Here is a 14554-nt window from a genome sequence, read left to right on the forward strand (position 1 = left end):
CCTGCTGCTCCCCTCAGCAGTGTACTTCGTTGATCTGCCTGTTCTGCTCCCCGTTCTGTCTCTGATGAATCCTCTCACCCTCCGCATCTCTGGCCTGTACCCCAGTTCTATATGAATACATAAATAAAGCTTTAAAAAAAAATAGCCAAGCATCCTAGAAAAATAACTTACCATAAGCAGAAACAAATCAGCAGAAATAGATAAACTAAGACTAGCATTATGGGATTGTAAAACAGTCACACTTACTTGATTTAAAGATATGAAGCACAAGTCAAACAATATTTGCATGGAGCAAGAATCTGGCAGTGACATCAAAGATTTGAAAAGTAGCCAAAGAGAATCTCCAAAATGAAGGGGGAAAGATGAGTGAATGGGTTTAACAACAAATGAGACACTGTGAAGAAAACTAGCAAAAAGGCCCAAAGAAATTACCAAAATAGGTCCTCCCTGGTGGCGCAACAGGTTGGGATGCAGCACTTCAAGCTAGCTACAGCCACTTCAGGTGAGTTCGATTCCTGGCCCAGAGGTGATCCACATGGTGCAACAGACCTCTTCTATCTTGCCTGCTGTTCCCCTCAGCAGTGTACTTTGTGGATCTGCTTGTTCTGCTCTTCACTCTGTCTCTGGTGGATCCCCTCTCTGCCCCTGTACCTCTGGCCTGTACCCCAGTTCTGTATGCATAAATAAATCTTTTTTTTGAATTACCAAAATATTTCAAAAATAGACAATACTAGAGAAGATACCAAAGAGATATGAAGATACAGAGAGAACATAGTCCAGAAGACATTCACAGTCCCAGTAAGAGAAGCAAGACTAAGGCTGAGACAGTAATTAAACTGAGAAATATCGAGAACAAATGAAAGTTGCGAACTACAGATTCAAGAGGCCCAGTAAACCCAACTGCGATACTGAAAAGAAACCCTCTTTCAGACACACTACAGTGGAACTTCATAAAATCAAGACATAAAAGACATTTAAAGGCAGACAGAGGAAGAAAACAGATTACCTTTAAAGACTGTCCATTGTTCTTACAACAGCAGCAACTGAGGCCAAAGACAATGATAGATCTTCAAATATTAAGAGAAAACAATTGCCAATCTAGAATTATATTCTCAGTGAAAATATCTTTTAAAAATGGGAGCAAATAAAGGCAAAAACTGAGAGAATTTGCTACCAGGAGACAAATCACTCAAAGAAATTATATAAAAGTGTTCTTCAAGAAGAAACAAGGTAATCCCAAATAAAAGATCAGAGACACAGGAAGGACACAGAAAGTTAAGAAAGTGCATGGATCTTAATGAATAATATTTGAATAATGCAGCAAAAATGCCTTTTCAGTTTTTAAAGAAGGAAATGACAAACCTAACAACTATAATTTATAATCAGGAGGTATGTAAATAGTAGTTAAAGTGTTTGGAGGTGAGTGAAGTATGGGTATTTTACCAGTCAAATAAGAAAAAAAGAAATGATAGTAACGACCAACATGGATGATGAGATGAATGAAAACCAACCATATGATCAAGCAGAGCAAACTACAAGCCCAAACAAGAGATGCAAACCCATCTAGATAACATGACTGAATATTCCATATTAAAGTCAGACTGTCAAACTCACTCTAAAGCAAAACCAGTTGCAAGTATGCCATTTGCAAAAAAAGAAAAACAGTTGAAAATATATAAATTACAAACACCAAAATAAAGTTGATACAGACATAGAGATAAGATTATATATAAATATATATCACACAATAGATGGCAGGTAGATAGACAGACAGACAGACATAGTACACCAAAAGCTTTTATTTTCATTAAGACACTAAAAGCTTTATCCTGAGTCAAAGGATATGGCTGAGCTTAAGAAAGGATGAAGAAAAATTAAATGGGAGAAAGTATAACATGGTATGTAAAGAAAGAATAATCTAGTACAAGAGGAAAAAGTGATGATTTAGGAGGGAAAGACATAACATCCTTGGTGGGCAAGAGTGGCCAGAACCCAGAGCATAGACAGTGCAGGGAACACTGCCAGCCATGAGGACAGGGGTGGCTGGCATGGGGGTGGATCCCGTGAGATGTGGGGGTATAGAGGTTCTACAGTGATTGTTTCTAGGCTTTCAGGAAACAGGAAAAAAGATCATCATTTGAGAATGAGAGTTTTCAAGAAAGGATGTGTGGGAAATATGTGGAGAGAAAAGAATGAGTGAGTTTGGCAAGGGACACAATCAAAATTTGCCAAGTATTAGTGACTAGAGACCTATGGACTAATAAATAACATAGAATTGTCCAGTACAAGGGTTCATCTGAGGTTAGCATCATACTGACCACTAACATACTGACCTGCAGTAGCTGCATGCTTTTCTCCAACCAAGTCCTTTGGCTGTAAGTAGGTGATTACATCAGGACCGTGATCTTTCCATTTAATTACATCAGTAAAATCCACTTTGACACAGAAGGCAACATGTTCCAGGTTCCTGGAAGTAGGATATAGTCATCCATGAGGTGGGGGAGGGGTCATCCTCCTGCCTACTACACCTTGACAATCATTCCGAGTCACTCCCACTGTACACTGTTGGGCAAAGCCATCACAGCCAGCCCTTCAAGGGGAAGGGCCACAGACCTTCCTCTCAATGGAAGGAGTGTGAATGAACTTGGGAGCATGTCTTAAAAATTGTCACAGAACCATTCTGCTGTGGCTCTCGCCTTCTGTGCAGAGGGGCTCCACTCCATTCCTGACTCAGCAACATGAACACAGCAGAGGCCTGACAATGCCACAAACATGGGAGAGGAGGCAAGGACACACCGTGCAGAAGAATTTTATGCCAACGTTTTTTTAAAGATTTATTTATTTATACAAACAGAACTGGGGTACAGGCCAGAGGTGCAGGGGCAGTGGGAGGATTCAGTGGGGACAGAATAGGCAGACTGATGAAGTACACTACTGACAGGAGAGGTCTGCATGATGTGGGTCACCTCCCTGGCGGGGATCGAACTCGTGCTGAAGTGTCTGTGGCCAGCTTCATAGTGCTGTGCTTTAGCCCAACACCATTAAGGAGGGTCCACATTATGCCAAATTTAAGTAGTGTCATATATAACAATTAATAATCCTCTCCTTGTGCAGCGTGAAGTTAAACAAGCTTTATATTTACTCCAGTAAAAATAAGAACTCAAATTGGACAGGTTTTGAATAATGCAGATGTTTGAAAAATAATGCATCCCTTGCATAGACAAAGAACGCTCTACTTGTTTTAATCCTACAAGGATCCAATATATAACATGACCTAAAGAAAGAAAACAGAGGAGATATGAAAATTGTATCTAACTTTAGCATAAGAATTAAAGAATCACCAAATGATTAACTTCTTTCAAAACATGAAAGAAGTTCATGCTGTTTGAATTGTAGGAAAGTTTTTTTTTTTTCCTGTTGAAATCAAGCATTATTAGTAAACAGCAGTTGTGAGAACCCAAAGTGGCTAAATTGTAGGCTTTGTTGGAAACAGGCCTGAATAGAACATATTAGCATAAATTGTATTTTTTATGGTTAAGCTCCAGTGTTAAATATCAAACTGTGTTAAACGATCGCTCACCGTACAGGGGCTAAATTGAACTACCTGCTATATCAGTATCGTAAATTCTCAAAACTGGAGAAGTCAGCAATTTCAATGGATGTGTTTGTAAAAATATCCTGAGGGACTCTGGCTTAACATCAATGAACAAAATGCCCCTTAGAGTGTTAAAAACCTGTCTATTCAGGAGGACTAGCAAAGGGGTAAATATGTGATTAATTTTTAAAGGAAGCCAACATAGTATTTTAAAAAGAGTTCACATTTTGTGTCAGAAAAGAGCTTATATTTTGTTTTCATTTTTCTCTGGGTTATGCATTAAATAAGTTTTGTCTTACATTTTTCACTCAGGAGACCACACGTTGAGTTGTCCAATTAAACTGACCATCACCATATGGTTCCTTCTACCTTTGATGATGGATTTCTGACACATTTCATTTTATGACAAGAAAGAATTAAGCAAAATGGATGCCCTCAAGACTTCATGATTTTTACTAACTTTTATATATTCTTTGAGAATATCAAACATTTCAGAGAGGCCTCTGCCTTCTATCTTAAATTAATGTTTACGGGCCCTCCCTGGTGGCGCAGCGGGTTAAAGCACTGCACTAAGAAGCTTAAGCCACTTCCTCATGAGTTCGATCGCCGCCTGCCCCGGAGGAGATCCACATGGTGTGGCAGACCTCTCCTGACCCGCCCGCTGCTCCCCTCAGCAGTGTATTTCGTCGATCTGCCTTTTCTGCTCCCCACTATGTCTCTGGTGAATCCTCTCACCCTCCACATCTCTGGCCTGTACCCCAGTTCTGTATGAATAAATAAATAAATCTTAAAAAAAAAAATTAATGTTTACATACTACCCAGCAAACATTTAACATTCTGAGAGCAAGTGGTTTGCATATAATTTATTCTGTAAAATGTAAAATTAAGCCATACACATAAGACAGTGTGGATGATTTAGATAGTTCAGAGCAAATCACTGAAAATCAGATGATAATCTCTTATTTGAAATGTGACCATTTGAAATAATCAAGTATTAGTTAATAAGCATTTTGCTTACATCTCCTAGATCACAAGACACAAGATTGTTAGAAGATGAAATAAGCTGTCATGAACACTTCTCTCATGCTATTTGCACCTCTAATTTTGACACCATCACCATCACATAACCGGCGATCATTCTTAATACCTTTTCCTAATTACAAAAGCAACATATGTTCATAGGAGAAATTTACAAAATACAAACCAAGAAAGTAAATATATCCCTCCATAATAATTTATTTTAAACCCCCTGATTTAGATTCCTGTTCTCACTCTTTAAATCAACAGAAATCAGAATTGTAACAAAGAGGTAAAAGTAAAAGTTAACTCATAAAGTCCTAGAGGGAGACTTAGGAGAATTCTTCAAAAGCACCCCACAACAGCCCAGGCCGTGGAACCTCATCAGGAGAAGACTAGGCTTGCATTTAACATCAACGGATAGTCAAACTGGAGCCATCGTGACACCAGTAGCTGCGTCACTGTGCTGCATAATGCTGTTTATGATTATGGCAATGTAAAGACTTTGTCCATTATTCACCATAAATATGGTGATAGAAACTATCTGAATGTAGCTGGGAACTGAGGCTGGGGGCTGCTGTAGGTGTGCCCCTCCCTGAGGGGGTTGCTGTGAAGACAAACAGCCTTAGGGATAATGTTAAAAAGCATGAAGTTTGTGGAGGGGCCACCTTGGAGAGGAAACAGGAGTGACTGGAACAGAAAGAAGAGAGGGAGCAGGAGAAGAATGTTGTTTGGGCTCCAGGGTTCCAGCTTGGAAGTGCTTCAGCATTTTGGGGACCAGTGGATTTGAGCTCCATGACAGGGCTGATCTTGGAGAAGGCTACTGTGGACCTCTGAAGGTGGAAGCCAGAGAAAGAGGCTTTGCAAGTATCTGAGCGTTGGCAAAGGTTCCTGGTTTTGCTGCAGCCTGGCTTAGCTGCATGAGTGAGGCCTGTTGTTGGGTCATTTGGTGGCTGTGGCTGCTGTCCTCAGCATTGCTCATCTAGTGCTGTGCTGAAGCATCTGCAGCTCTGGGAGCGTCTCCTGTCATGACCTCTGTTGTCTTCGTGAGCTGGAACCTGGCCTGGAGTCTAGCTGCTGTGTGTCCCAGGTCGGCAGAGGCAGGAAGACGCCATCTTAGACCCGCAGCCTATTGTCCAGAGGAGGAGCTGCACATCCTGGTGGCGGGAAGACGCCATCATAACAGTTTTTGTGCAGGACCACACTGGACATGACTTTGGCCTCAGGCACTCTTATTTGTCCTGTTTCTTAAATAAACCCTTTTGTTGTTGTTTCCTAAGCCTAAGCTGTCTTGCAATTGTACACATGGGTGAAGAACCCAGACAGGATTTGGTAAAGTGTTTGGGCAGTGGGGCCTTGGCCAGTTTAGGGTCCCCTCCCATTGGTATCAAATGGAATCTCAAGGCCAAGATAACATAAAGCAGGTTGAGAAAAACGAACAAAAGAGGAGAGGGCTCTGGCCAGCAGGATCCAAGATGGCTTCAGAAAAGAAATATTTGAGTGAACTCTGAATGATGAATGAGCTAAGCTAAGAAGCCAACAGGAATGGCATTCTGTTTGTGCCTGCTTCTCTCTGAATGTTAGTTTCATTCTTTCCTGTTGTTTCCATATCGCAGGAGAGGAGAGGGGCTCCTGGCAACCCCCGGTCGACATCATGACAACTTGCTGACATAAATGAAGAACAGTTTTCTTCACACTTGGTAGACGAGCCTTGGAAAGGCATCTTTGTGACTGGGGGGTGGGGGTGGGGGAGGTGGGTTGTCAAATGCCCATCCCTAGACCATCACTGTGATTGGAGCGATGCAGCCCTAGAGTTGGCCATGTGAGGGCTAAGTAGGAGGCAGTACAGGTCACCTTCATGGCCATTCTCACCAGGACGTATGTGGTAGGGAAGGAGGAAGAGGGGAGCATCTGCTTGGCACATAATAGCCTTAGCTATCCCAGCTTATCCCAGATACTCAGGGGGATTTTTTTCCATCTCAGAGTACCCCTGTCATCTGGGAAGGACGATAAGAGGCTGCCAATGCTCCAGCAAGATACTCTAATGAGGAGTAGCCTAAAGATACATTCAAGTTATCACCTGTAAGACTTGCCTGACAGTTAAAGATTTTCACCAAATGTTCAAAATGGAAATCTCCACTGAATTTCAAAAAAGAGAGCCAATTGCTTCCTGACCACACGACTAAGTATAAGAGCTACCTGGCTCAGCTCTTGTGCCTTTTGTTAGCATTATCAGAAATCTGACCATTGAAACCCCATCATAAATGAAAAGAGCAATCAAAGAGCACTTCCAAAGCGCCAGACACTGTTCTAAGCATGCTACATGCAGTAATACTGGTAACAACCCCATGAGGCAGGCCCTATTATTATTTCCATTATGGATGGAGAACTCAAAGCACAGAGTTGGTCTGGAACCTAGGAGTCCAGCTGCAGAATTTGTGCCCTTAACCCTGAGACCTAGTGCCTCCACTCAAGCCAGATCTTAAAGTGAGTAAGGAGACAGAAAAAAAATAGACCGTGATAAACACTACATTGGACGAAAGTCATCAGTAACAGAGCAAATAAGCAGATGTAGTAACAAGATCTAGATGCAGAAATGTCAGCTCAGAAGCAGAGACATGTTGGCCCAGCCTCAACACTGGCTTAGCACCAGGATACATTGTCTAGAGAGGCTGTGAGCAGTCTCGTTTGACTGATCCAGGTTTAGGACCCCTCCCATGCTTGAGGTGAAGATACTGTGCCCACAAAGTCAGCTTAGTATCTGGGGTGAGATTTCCTAACAGAAGCTAACGTCACACTGGCACACTGTTATGCTCAAAATGTTTCTTTAATTTGGAGGCATCTGTGATGTCCAGTTCTTAGAGTCACAAGAGCTGGATGACAGAGTCTGGGATTAGGTATAACTGAGCACATAGGAAGAGCACGGTCCTGGGCTAGACTCTGGGATATATACAACAAGGACCAGAGACAGAGCCATGCCTTTACAGTACTGTCCACCAATACCCTTGGCTTGTCCCAATCTCTAGCTGAGAGGTGAGCCAGAAGTTCTAGACTCTTTTACAAGTAGACCTGGTATATACGCAGTACATGGCCTACACACATGCTCATTGGTAAGGTACTGAATTTCTTTTTATTGTTTGGTAAAATGCCAGTGCCTTAGACTCTTGACTGTCTCACCCACTATCCATCTGCCCACCCCCTTTCCCAGGACCCCCAGGATGTCACCACAGTCCACCCACTGGACCATACACTGAAGGACAGATAACCCAGGCTAGCTGGGTCCCTCCAGGACCCCACTCCAATGCACGACCTTCCTTTGTTCTAACTGGAGGGTGCCCAGGCCTCCAATCAGAGGCACTAAAAGTAGCCAAATCGCAAAGTATGTTCTTCCCCCTTTAATTAAGCTTTAAACACTCTTTGCTGGTTTATTGCCAGTTCTCTTTAGAAACAGTAGGTCTTTCTTTTTTAAAAAAGGAAAAGCATCAGACACAAAATGTGACAATCAGTAACTGTCTGAGCACGGCCTGTTGATGCAGAGGACATCTTGCCAAGATGGGACTAAATTACCTCCTCCTTCCCTGCCACCCACGGCAGCTCCTATCAGCAGACACCTTCAGAACAGAGGCTCCAGTGAGACAGACCCAGATGGCCCAGCAGCCACAGTCACTAGAGAGGCCTTGTGGCCTCCTTTGACCACTCTCAGGCCGAGATTCCTGTTGGCTATGTCAGTCGAGAAAGAGTGGCACAGGACAGGGGTCAGGAAGTTTACCCACCTGCTCATGTGACAGCCTCACTCACTGGGAAATCCTTCCACCCGCTCAGATGCCAGGAAAGATTAACACTGGCTCTTGAGAGAAAATCTACAAAGGTGGAAGGAGAAGCAGCCGGTTCCATTAACACAGCTCTCAACCCAGACTGCCAGGGTTCACCCCATGTGCTTTTGAAGGTGGAGGCCAGGTCCTAGATGGGCACCAGCTGTACTGACCGCTTGTCTGGTAGGGCTGCCCTAGACAGGGGCTCCAGATCTGTGAGCTGCCTCCATGGACCTGTCAGACAGACCCAAGGGTTGCAATTTGCTACACACAAATCTACAGCCTGGGAGACCGTCCAAGTATCATCCTGGCCCCTGACCCCTGCCACCGTGTGCTCATACAGCAGACTGAGCCCTGAGTGGCGTCCTCCTGCCGGGGTGAAGCCCAGAGGAAAAATAGTCCTGGCATGTTGCCCACATATGGTGGCCAGACTGGGAGGACAAGACAGACGTTTGTTCAAATCCTGTTATGAGATTCCAAATGTTAATAGCATCATTCATTATTGCCTCCCAGGGACTTCTGGCATTTTTTTCCCTTACTGCTAAACTTTTTTAAAGTATTAGTGACCAACTTAGATTAAGATTTAAAAGCTGGCTTCTCAAGCATACATGAAAGAAAACACCATAATATAAATGAGTCCTTGTTATCTTGTGTCCCCTGAATATATACCTGTCCTTGGGGTGATCAGTGGGCATTGAAAACAGAAGATAAACTGCTTTGGGAAGCAAGTCCTCCAGGCACTCCTTCCTGGCACAGATCCTGAAATCCTGCCCCTCCCACGAGGCTGCCTGAATTGGCATGGGACCAAGCCATGGAGCTCCAGAACCCCCAAAGATCTCCTTTTTTTTTTTTTAATAACAGTTTATTTTTACATCATTTTGTACACTTTTTTTCCATCTCAATTGTAATCCCCGCGGGTTTCCCATCACCCGTGTGCTATCACTATAATCCCGTGCATTTCCCTCACCGCCCCCCCGGTTTTTGATCCCATTCCCCACTCCACCCCCGCAAAATGTCTCTGGTATATGGTTGTTCATTATTTTTTCGCCTGGTCCATTATACTCCTGCTATGAGTGAAACCATTCGGTATTTTTCTTTCTCTTTCTGGCTTATCTCACTAAGCATGATCCCAAAGATCTCCTTTTTAGAAAAGGATCGTATTTTCTGCTTTGCCGACAGGAAATCTAAAGTGTAGAGAGCCACAGGACCAGTTCAATGGACAAATGAATTCGGGGGGGGGAGGGGAATGCCACTCTCATCATTGCAAGAGGAAAAGAAAAACCTGAGACTTGACACTGGAGAGACATAAATTGAAACTTTAGTTCACTATAAGCTGCCGTTAAATGTGTAGTTTTTAATCTCACAAATCATGCCACCAAAAAGGAACAAATCAGTGAAAATGTCCCACATTGGGTGCTAAGTCAGAGTACAGTGACATGGCCTCTTGTGCTGGAGGTCCCCTCCACACTGCCACCACCAAGGGCCAAGCAAAGACAGCCTCCCCCTCTCCCAGCAAGCCACCTTCACAGAACAGAAGGCGACCAGGTGAGGAAGCAAACCCTGGACACCATCACGGAGGAGAGAAGAGAGGAAAACAAACCAAGGAAACGAATCAGAGATCAAAGGGGGACATCTGACAAAGAAAGACTCAATATAGGCAAAGACCGATATGCATTCGGTCAAAAATGTGGTGAAGGCATAGAAAGGGCTCCAAAGGTCTGACTCGCCCCATTTGAAACCAGAATGTGTCCCTTCCAATCGAAAAGCAAGACTTAAGTAGGTTTGCACAAGGAGGACCAAGTTGATTTATCTTTTGTTGCCTTGTGCATATCAGCATCTTTCTGAAATCTGAAATAAGTGGTCTGGGAGAGTCATCACCTGGATCTCCGTGGCCCCATCTGTGGCCTCATCCATGGCAGTGGGACTAAGGGAGTGCCCAAAGCTCAAGGCTGGACAGGGTGAGTACGTGAGCTTCAGAGCATGGGGCTACATAAGCACCTAAGGAATAGAAGCTATCTATGTAAAAGCTGTGTCCCTGATAAGGTAGGAATAGCTTATACAAGTAAGAATGAACCGCAGACCCACCACACTGCGCGAGAAGCCCCACCGTCTCTGGAGTCCTGGTTCTCAAAGTATGGTAACCAAGGAAGCAGCAGCAGCTTCCCCAGGGACTTGTTAGAAAGGCAAATTCTCAAGCCCCACCCCAGACCTATCGACTCAGAAACTCTGGGGGTGGTGCCCAGCAATCTGTGTTTCTTGATGTGCTGCTATAGCGACTCATTTAGTAAACAAAATTGCTCCTAATATATTTGTTTCCAATATTAGATTTCTCTGCAAACATGTCTGTCACATGGTTCTAGAATGCTGGCTTCATACAGCCAGTATCTGAGAGAAAAGGAAAACCCCCACAAACCTCTTGAAGCCGTCTTGGATGCTGTGACCTCAGCCATAGGCATTCACCCCAGACATTCCCTCTGCCTGGAACACCCTACCCCTTGGGGATGAGCCTACAGTCACTTTCACAATGAGCTTACCCTGCACCCCTGGCTCCCCTCACCCTGCTCTATTTTTCCTAACATTCTTATCTGCTTCTAAATAACAAATAATTTCCTTATAAATATCTTGGGTTTTCTGTATGTCTCTCTCCAATGAGAAGCAAAGTGTATGCCAATGCTTTCTCTATTTTAGAGTTCCTGGAATAGTGTCCAGTACATAGTAGGCATTCAAGTATATTTGTTGAATGAATAAATGTCTCAGGCAAACCTTAGCATAAATGTCTGGGGAGGCAAATTCCTTCCTTTTTTTTTTTTTTTTTTTTTCAAAAGACTCGAGCAAGAGGCTACATTTACAAACTCGAGAGAAGTTCCCATTCCCACAGAGGGCTAGAGGGCTGGAGGGTGCAGCTCTGTCAGCTCACTTAAGGGCTCAACGTTGGTGGCCACAGTGCATCCGTCAGAGGATACCCAAGGTTGATGATCTTGTTTTGCAACCAACATTCTAGAAAGAGTGAGTTGGTAGAACCACACGGTGAATCAGTAGTGAAGGTGTGGGCTATGGGGACGTGAACACACCAGTCATTAGACAGTACTGCTCAAAGACAGCCTTCTCCAGTGTTCAAAAGTTAGGACTTTACCCAACTGCACAGCCATCAGAGTTCATGAAAATTCAGTACTTTTGCTTTAAAGTGGGAAATGTGAAATTGTGCCAGATGCCTATAATCTTTCTTGGCTGGTTCAACAAGTATGATTTGTAAGGAGGGTATCCAGTCTTTCATAACTAGTTTCTTGTTTATGATTTTCCTGGGAATTTCCAGTTTAAGAGAGTTTTCCAAAAAAAAAAAAAAATCATTCTACACCAATAACGTTAAGGTCACGAGAGGGTAAAAGTGAATGCTTCCCCCCAAACAGGTCATCGGGTCATTGCTGGAGGTTCCCTTGGCCATCCCCTTCCCCCATTTCCTCAATCAATGATCAAAAGAGATTGAAACAAATTTTCCAAAGTGAATTTTAGCTTGGACTGAGATCTGATGGGAGCCCAAGCCAAAAGCTGTGATTTGCTGTTCAGGGAAGGACAAAGGAACGGGAAGCAGAGGCAAGGAGAGTGACCTGTAGAGAGGAGATGGGAAAGTACCCCCAGGAACTGCAAAGAGCTAGGCCAGCAATTCTGAAACTCTCTGATCTCGAGACCACTTTATATCTCAAAAATCAAGAACCCCAGATAGCTTTTATTTATGCAACTTATACCTACTGATGTCTGCTATATTCAAAATTAAAACATAATGATTAAAATATTTTAATTCACTAAAATAACATTTTAAAATCCATTATGTATTAACTAATATTTTTATGAAAAAAATAACTTTTCACCCAAAAAAAATTGTGATAAAAATGCTGCTGCTGCACACTTTTTAATGTCTGGTGAAGAGAAGACAACTGGATTCTAATATCCACTCCTGCATCAATCTGTTGCAATATCCTACTTCCTGTGGCCTACAGAAAACCACACTGTGCACTCCAGAGTGAATTAAAGTGAGAAAGACAAATAACAGCTTAAGACTCTTATGAAAGTAGTTTTGACTTCATAGACTGCCTGAAGAATGATGAATTGCAATTATTATGAAACTGTCCCCTATTTGAAGACAGGGAAATGGAAACTCTGAGAAAGGAGGTAATGTGATTGACCAAAGACCACTCAGAGAGTGAAAGGGAAGGCGGCAGAGGCTAACTCCGGCTGAGGCCCTTGGAATGTGTCTATGCAGACAGTAGCTTCGCCCCATCTGAGATTTTCTGAGTGATATCCACAATACTAAATCAAGCAAGTATCTAAGTTATATGGTAGAACTACACAATACTGAACATGGTAGAACTAAATCAGGCAAGTATCTAAGTTATATGCCCCTCCCCTCCCCAACATGACAGAGAAAGGGGAGATTTCTGAAAGCCTGATCAACTGCCTGAGCCATTTCTTTCCAAAAGACACTCTGCAAGTGATCACGGGGCAGGGAATGAATCCCTGCTCCTGACAGGGCCGTTTCCAGCACTACAGGGAAACAGTTCTCTGATGGGTAATCTGAAGACTTTCAAGGGTAACACTGACTATTTACCGTCTCTGAAAAGCCACCCAACACAGCGCCAAGACACCCCAGACCTGCATTTAGTTCAAGAAGCAGCATCGGAGCAGGGCTTGTGGGGGCGGGCGGGCAGGCACGAGGCAGGCTCCCTGCCCCACGGTGTCTCTTTTTGCTTCTCAAATTTTCCTTCCTAACACTAATACACTTATATCTCTCTTTCTTGGTTTTCCCGTTTTAAATAATAGTGACTCCCCTAGGGAAGACTCGCCTATAATTCCTTCCACTTTGCTTCCTTGACTCTACACATGGCCAAAGTCATTAAGTTTACTTTCTGCTCAGTAATTCTATTCTCCTTACTTTGTCTTTATATTTTTATAAGAAATTCCCCATGCTTTGTCTTTAAATTGATTCAAAAAAAAAAGTTTCAATAGTAAACAGCACTGAAATGAGCAAGGAGAATGAAAAGCCAAGAAGTGTGATTGGGCCCAAAAGAAGAAAACGTGACTCCATGTTCTGAAATCTGGGACTTGGAGAAGAAAGTTCCAAGTATGAAGAGCAAGGGAATTCTGCTCCTTCTCTCCATCAGCTACTGAAAACCAAGATGCATTTTATTCCCTTTATATTTGGAGTATGGTTTTATATGTTTCCCAGAGTGTCTCAAAAGAAAAGACATAACCAGAAGGGGCCTTAAAAGTTCTTAATACAGTTAGATAATGGAATCCACCTTCTTCCTTTAAAGGCACTCTTCATTTATTCTTCGGTCTGTTGCCAGTTGCTCTATGCTCCCAGTCATTAGACTGAGATTCCTTTTCATTGCTCTACTGAGGTATTACCATAGTTTCTTGGGTCTGATATTTTCATCTTTCTTAATCATTTATTGTTTGGCTAAAAAATGTTCCAGTAATTGTTCTCTTTTGGAAAAGCTATGTGGGAAGTAAATTCCCTGAGTCCTGCATGTCTAAAAATATGTTTATTTTACTCTCACATTTAATTATTCATATGGCTGGTAAAGCAGACACCACTTGCATGTCATAACATTCACCCACCCACCCCCAGCTTCTCATAATAAAATCTTCTTTTATGTATTCTCTTCCTGCATTCATGTGGTTGGGATAAGGGGAGAGACAGGACCAAGGGGACTGTGGTAGTTTCTAACTGGCCTAAGTCAATCATGGGTATCCTAATTCCTTTCCAATGTTTGACTTAGGAATAAGTAAGTGATTAAATTTGTTCTAGAAAACAAGGAAAGACTGAGTAAGAGACATGTTCATCTTCCTCCAGAAATTGTGATTATACGTGGCTGGCTGCGGATACCTTGCAACCACAGAAGAACTAGTCTGAATGCAAACCCAACAAGAGCAGAATGATGGGACCATTGAGAAACTTGACTGTTATTTGTCATTATCAAGCTGGTGAGTTCGCTAATGCTGGCGATGCCCTATCTCTGGATTCCACATGTGAGCTAATGCATTTCCTTCTTATTTAAACACTTCAGGTTTGGCATTCTGCTCTCTGCAGTCAAGAGTACCATAATTAATAGGGGTGGGTATAGAATTCTTG

The 14554-nt window shown here is 42.9% G+C and overlaps 1 long non-coding RNA gene across 1 annotated transcript in view; it reads right to left on the reverse strand.

The window, feature by feature from the left end:
- Window positions 1–14554, reverse strand: part of LOC105853396 — a 52662-nt gene that overhangs the window by 22677 nt on the left and 15431 nt on the right. Inside the window, exon 2 of the long non-coding RNA XR_001145244.1 lies at window positions 2334–2467. This is a non-coding gene — a long non-coding RNA (uncharacterized LOC105853396). The remainder of the gene's footprint in view (window positions 1–2333; window positions 2468–14554) is intronic.

Source organism: Condylura cristata, unplaced genomic scaffold (genome assembly GCF_000260355.1).
Source record: "Condylura cristata isolate star-nosed mole 26May11 unplaced genomic scaffold, ConCri1.0 scaffold00008, whole genome shotgun sequence".
Classification (NCBI taxonomy): Eukaryota; Metazoa; Chordata; class Mammalia; order Eulipotyphla; family Talpidae; genus Condylura; species Condylura cristata.